Here is a 7,301-nt window from a genome sequence, read left to right as displayed (position 1 = left end):
CTCCAAGAAATGAGGCTAACACACTGATTTTGGTTTATTCCTAGATCAGACTGTATTGGGGAGCACGCTGGAGGGTGGGTATGCTTGGGACATGAGAAAACAAGAGTCCAGCCTGAGCGCTATTCAATGAGTCTCTTTATAGATACAGTTTACCTAAGCCCTCTATACTGTAAACATGGGCTTGGAAATTGAGGCGGACAGCCTGCTGCTGCTCAGCGGGGAGAGGAGGCTCAGGTGAACTAAGGCCTGATTAATAACAGAGCATCTGGCCATGGCAGCCTGCCTAGCTTCTGGCAGCCTGAGAGAGTATGTGGGCAGAGAAAGGCAGCCTCTCCCCAGCTCCATTCCTCAGGCATGGCCTCCCAGCTCCCTCAATGCAGCTCAAATAAAGGCAGCTCTCTGGGGAGCTGTCTGACTTTTCAATGCAGGCCTCCCTCTGCCCTGCTACCGTCCAGCTAATAAGCAGTCTTTGAGGAGATGGGGAGGGCAGCCCTCCTAGAGAGCTGCACGTGTTCCTCCTGTCAGATGGCTGGAGGAGCCACAGCAGGGGGAAAGAGGAAGGGAGGCACAGGCTGCTTAGTGTGCACACAGAAGATGGAAGATTCCACCTAAAAGCCACTGCTGGATCTTGTGGCAAGAGAGGCACATGGTCGTGGTTTGTTTCATGGAACATTAGTGTACTTCAAGGTGGTCACCTTTGGTGAGGAGTCTACTCTACCACCCCAGAACTCAACTCAACTATCAGCCCCAAGAAGAACCATCGGGTCCCAATGGGACCAACCAAGGATAAATAAACAAGTGTAGAAGACTGATTTCCAAACTCAACCTACAATTTATTAAGTATCAGTGACAATTCCAACTGCAGCAGCAATATGTTCCCTACTTGATGTGGTTTGGGTGGGGGGCTAATTTCTCCCGGGTCCCAACTCTAAAACATCTCACAATGGGCTCTGCCCTTGTGCCTAAAATCTTCACCGCTGGAGGTACTCCTTTACATTAGGGCATGCTTTCTCAACGGGAGTGATATCAACTTCCAGGGGGCAAAAATTGGTTCTGGGTGGTGGAGAGATCTTAGATATTACAGCGGTATGTGGCCTTCCAAAAGGCAACGGTACATAAACAAATATGTACTATATCTGTGGTATTAAAATTTCATAGAGAGAAATGGGGCCCGGCCTGCTGGCTTAGTGGTTAAGTTTGGCGCACTCCTTTTCGGTGGCCCAGGTTCATGGGTTCGGATCCTGGGCGTGGACCTACACCACCCATCAAGCCATGCTGTGGCAGTGACCCACACACAAAATAGAGGAAGATTGGCACGGATGTCAGCTCAGGGCCAATCTTCCTCTAACAAAAAGAGAAGGATTGGTGACAGATGTTAGGTCAGGGCCACCCTTCCTCACCAAAAAAAAAAAAAAATTCATAAGGAGAAAGAGATTAGGCAAAAAAAAAAATGTCTAAAAATTTCCTTAGTGGAACAATAATGCAAAATATCGTTGAGAAACACTGGTCTAGGGGAAGGGTAAAGAACCTCTAACTCCAGGGCCCAATCTGGCCCTTGGCCTGCTTATTTCCAGCTTGGCCTGTTATTTCTCTGGTTATTGTTGTAGTAAGCCAGAAAATTACACTTTCCTAGGCAGACTGCCCTAGCTGAGTCATTTAGATGGAAGCAATAGGTTGAAGAATGAAGAGCAGTTGAAGATTTGTGAAGGGTGGCTGGCTAATAAACTGATTGGAATTTCAAAGGTTGAAGCCTAAACCCTAAATTAATTTCAAAAAGCAGCTTATCTTGCTAACACTCACCTCAGAATTCTCAGAATTTATAGTGTCTCTTTCCACCTCAAATTAGGTGAGGGTGCTCTAAATCAGAGAAGGGCCCTGAATGATCTTTGCTATGGGTCAGTAATGCCAGATAACAAAGGGGCTCCTTACCACCTGGTTCAGGCATCACTTTCCTCACCAAATGTTCTTTATTCCTAATGCCTTAACTGAAACCTGACTTCCTGAGCAGGCCTCTTTAGTGGAGGCAACTCATTCCCTCACAACTTACCAATGTCCAAACCAGGGGGTGGGGTAGGTGTCCTCCTTGCTCCCCAGCACTGCTTCCAGATCATTCCTCCTCTACCTTCATGTCAAAACCTCTACTCCTTTGAAGTTCCTTCTAGCCAGCAATACCACGTTTTCCCCTTGTGCATTATTGTCATCTTCTAAAGTCCCCATTACTTAATGAGTATGTAGGCACCTGCCTCTCTGTCTCCCTCTCCATCCCAGTCCTGCCACCTTTCTGGATCTCCACCCAGCACTTCAAAAATTCACTCTACATTCTCCCTACAGCAGACAAAGTGATATTTTTAAAACATAAAATATGGGCTCATGTCTCCCATCTGCTTAAAATCTTCCAATGGCTACCCATTGCTCTTATGATACAGTCCATATTTCTCTCTGTGTGATCTGCTCCCACCTACTTCTGGTCTCTTTTCTAGGTTTCTTGGGTTCTCTGACTCTGGTCTAGCCACATGAACTCACCAAACTCATTCCCTAAGTTTCCTTACATTTGCTCTTCTCTCTGCCTGGCAAATTTTTCTTCCAAATTTTTGCACGGATAACTACTTCTCATCCTTCCAGTTCACAGCTGAAATGTTGCTTCAGAGGGGTGTTCCTCGGCCACCCTATATAAAATAACCCCCTACCTCCACCCTACCCAGTCACTCTCTTTCACATTATCCTATTTTATTATTTTCGTAGCACATATCATGTTCTTAAATGATCTTGTCTGTTTACTTGTTTGTCTGTCTCCCCAATTTGAATGTGTTAAGAAAAAAAGCTTGGTCACTGCTGTATCTCTAGCACCTAGAATAGCGCCCTGCACATAGTAGGTGTGGTAGGCAGCCTCTAAGATGGCTCCCATGATCCCCTCCTCCTCTTATTCACGCCCTTGTGTCACCCCCTCTCCTTGACTGTGGGCTGAACTCTGATTCCCTTTTAACAAATAGAATGCAGCAGAGGTGACAGATGTCACTTTAGAGATTAGATTACAAAAGACTGTGGCTTCCATCTTGAACGCCCTCTCTCACTCTTTTGCTCACTCACTCTAAGGGAAGCCAGCTGCCATGTTGTGATCTGCTCTATGGAAAAGTCCAGGCAGCAAGGAACTGATACCTCTGGTCAACAGCCAGAGAGGCTCTGAGGTCTGCCAGCAGCCCTGTGAGTGAGCTCGGCAGGGAATTAGAAGGGGATCCTCCCTTAGTCAATCCTTGAGATATAGCCCTGGCCAACACCTTGATTGCAGCCTTGTGAAAGACACTGAGATAGAGGCAACTAACTAAGCCACAACCAGATTCCTGACCCACAGACACTGTGAGATAATAAATGTTCGTTGTTTTCAGCCTCTAGATTTTGGGGTAAATTGTTGCACAGAAATAAATAGCTAATACAGTAGATTCTCAATAAATACTGTTGAATTAGCGAATTCTTGGTGACCTCCACATCCATGTGACCTCCTCATCCTCAATGACCCTACTATTCATCCCACTTTAGCCATGCACTCTCTTGTCCAGACTCCTGCCCCTGTCACCATCCAGAATTGTTCCACCTCTGAAATCATAAATGAAGACATCCCACCCTGTGACCACACCCTTCCATCCTCGCCACTCAGTTACTCCCAGTATATTAGCCCTTCAGCCTCATTGGGACTCAGTCCACAGACACTGTGTCACAGGTTGGTTTCCCCAGTAAGTAAACTCTCAGAGGGAGTTTAGTGTGCAGAATGTTTATTAAGAAGTGTCCTTGTGATTATTACCCGTATAAAGGAGAAGGAAGCAGAATTGGGCAGAAGTTGGGATGCAGTCAGGCCCAGTGACTGCCTTGATCAATCCCATAGGGAAGCTCTGAAGTTACAATGGCCCTTAAGTGTTGTTCTGAGTTGGGCCAAGATGGCCAGGTCTTTATACCCCTGTCTCAATCAGTCATTGGATGTGGCCACTGGGGAAGGGGTGTGACTTTGGGTAAGGCAGCTAGCTTTCCGTAGCTATGAAGCAATCCCTGAAGGGCCTGGCAGCACAGCTAAAGGTAGCCTGTGACAGTGCTCCCAGTAACCGAGGCCACAACTCTTTCACTGAAGGGTGATCTGGGTTGCACATCACAGTATGTATCACATCTCAATCTATCAGCCTCCTTCCTGTCCTCATTTCCTTCTCTACTCAGCTTATATACCTTTGTTCATCACTCCAACTATACTCAAATCCTTGTTCCATTGTCTGTCTTTGTTACCTGTCCAGGCAAAACCCACAACCTTAAGTGAATTCAAGTCATCTTCTTCCCCGTTCTTGCACTTGGGATGCTGAACATAGACAGAAAATCAAATAATTGTGCACATTGGTGTTTCCATAAATCTGTAGTCTCCAAACTCAGCTGGGTCCTCGATGCTATCTATCAGTCCTAACATGTTTCCCTTTTCAGCATTCTCCCACTCACAACTCCAGCTATTTCAAACCTTCTCTATATCCTTCAAAGCACTGAACTCCCTACTTCCTCCACCTTCATCTGAACAGATGACCTCACCTCCTCGTTAAGGAGAAAATTGTTATCAGAAGAGCATTTCTACAACTCCTTTCCAACAAATCCCCGGGTAGACAAGATCTATTGATTCTACCTCCCAAATGACTCTCGAATCTTTTTACTTCTTACCACCTCTATAGCCACTTCTCTATTTCAGATCACGACCCTCTTACGTTTGAATGCCTGCAACTGTCTTCTAACTGATCTCCTTGACTCTAGATGTTTCTTCACTCCCATTGGAGTAAAACATCATGCTTACTTTCTTCTCTCTACCTTCACAATAAGTTTCTCTGTGCCCAGAATGCTTTTCCTTTTCCATTAACCCCTACATCCTGGCTAACTCCTCCTTTCTGTTCAGGTCTCAGCTTAACTGATCCTTCAGTAAGAACATATTTGACTCTCCAAACTAGATTAAGACCCTCTACTGGATGTTTTCAGAGCACTCTATAGCTTCTTTTGCATAGCATTTATACACCTTGTATTAGTTATCTATTGCTTTGTAACAAATTACTCCAAAACTTAGTGGCTTGAAACAACAAACATTTATTCTTTCACAATTTCTGTGGATCAGGAGGGGCTTAGCTGGATGATTCTGACTTAGGATCTCACATAAGGTTGTAGACAAGATGTTGACTGGAATTGTAGTCGTCTGAAAGCTTGACTGGGGCTGGAGGATCTGCTTAGAAGAGGACTCACATGGCTTTTGTCAAGAGGCCTCAGTTCCTTTCTATATAGGCCTTCCCATAGGGCTTCTTCAGTGTCATCATAATATGGCAGTGACTTCCCCTAGGGCAAGTGATCCAAGAAAGGAGGAAAGAGAGAAACTACAGTGCCTCTATGACCAAGTCTCAGAAGTCACACATCATTAGTTCTGTCACATTCTATTTGTTAGAAGTGAGTCACTAAGTCCAACCCACACTCAAGGGGAGGGGAATTAAGTTCCACCTCTTGAAAGGAAAAGTATAAAATAATTTATGGACATATTTTAAAACCACTATATACCTCTTTATAATTGTGGGTTTGCCTGTCTGTCTTCACCAGACTGTAAGCTCCATTAGTGCAGGTGCCATGTCTGTCTACCTCACTCCTGTGTCTCTAACATCCAGCACAGTGCCTAGAGCATAATGGAAGTTCAATAAATGCTTGCTGAGTGAAGGAAAGAATGAATTAATGAATTGGTAGCTCTTAGTAGAATGGCAAAGGAGACACTACACAACAATGCTTTATGAATCATTAACCTCTTAGATCAAATTAGTGTATCAGATTAGCTTTGGAGAGAATGCAGTCCAAATGGGGAAGAGCTGTATAACAGGAATAAAAACCTTCATGTAGGTAGTGCTAGGTCTGCATCCAATACTGAGAAGTTGTTTTCTGAAGATCAAGAACCTTAGAAATAGTTCCTAAAGAGCCATGGGGGAGTATGGGGCTCTTTTTTGCCTTCCTTCTGCTAGGGAGATAAATGATAGAACCAAGACTTTGGCTTTCATTCTGGGACGTGTCAAATTCTCTATTCTGGAATTGACTATAATTTGATTCATTCGATCACAATGAGATGGAATTGTCAGGAAACCAAGAGGCAAAATGCAGTCTCTAAACAGTCTCCAAATATTAACCGCACTGCTTCCAGCCCTCTGCCTAAAGGTAGGAATCACCAGGAACTCCAACAGTGCAAACTGTGGCACCTAGTGCTTGAAGTTGTTGTTGTTGTTGATAGTGGTGGCAGTGATTTCCTCGCCAGGACAGGTCCATGGTGTGGTTCTGGATATTGGTTTGTTTTTGCTTGTTTTTAATTTTATTCATTTTATTTTTTCCCCCCAAAACCCGAATAGATAGTTGTATGTCATAGCTGCACATCCTTCTAGTTGCTGTATGTGGGACGCGGCCTCAACATGGCCGGACAAGTGATGCGTCGGTGTGCGCCTGAGATCTGAACCTGGGCCGCTGGCAGCGGAGCACATGCGCTTAACTGCTAAGCCACTGGGCCGGCCCTGGATATTGTTTTTGGTTTCTTTGCCTCAAGCCTTGTTCTCCACTCCTCTTAACTATTCTGCAAACTATCTTTTAAAACTTCATTCTTTGCTTAAAACAACTAGGGTCAGTCTGTTAATTGCAACTAGGAACCCTGACTAATATGGAGAAGTCTAATGCTTTGCCCAAAATTATCCAGCCAGCAAACAGTGAAATTTTGCCTCAAACACTGGTAAGACTGACTCCAGGCCTAGAATTCTTATGCCATGGGCTGCAAGTTTTGTGTGTGTGTGTGTGTGTGTGTGTGTGTGTGTGAGGAAGATCAGCCCTGAGCTGACGTCCATGCCAATCCTCCTCTTTTTGCTGAGGAAGACTGGCCCTGGGCTAACATCTGTGCTTATCTTCCTCCACTTTATATGGGACGCCGCCACAGCATGGCCGGAGAAGCGGTGCATCAGTGCGCGCCCAGGATCCGAACCCGGGCCGCCAGCAGCGGAATGTGCGCACTTAACCGCTAAGCCATGGGGCCGGCCCCACCAGGGCCTAGACTTCTAACCCTTCTCATCCTTCCTCTTGGGCAAGATTTTCTCTCCAAACGGCAAGGCACCCCACTCTGTCAGGCAAGCCCATAGCCCAACTGCCAATCTGACATCAGAACATCAATTCAACAGTCCGACAAAAATTAAGGAGTTCCTAGCCTGCAAAAAACAAGCCTAGACTCTTGGGGTGGGCGTGGAAGGTCACACAGAGATGAAAAGGGTGTTATTCCTTCACTCAGG

This window comes from Diceros bicornis, chromosome X (genome assembly GCF_020826845.1).
Source record: "Diceros bicornis minor isolate mBicDic1 chromosome X, mDicBic1.mat.cur, whole genome shotgun sequence".
Classification (NCBI taxonomy): domain Eukaryota; kingdom Metazoa; phylum Chordata; class Mammalia; order Perissodactyla; family Rhinocerotidae; genus Diceros; species Diceros bicornis.
Note: the sequence above shows the minus strand (reverse complement) of the source record.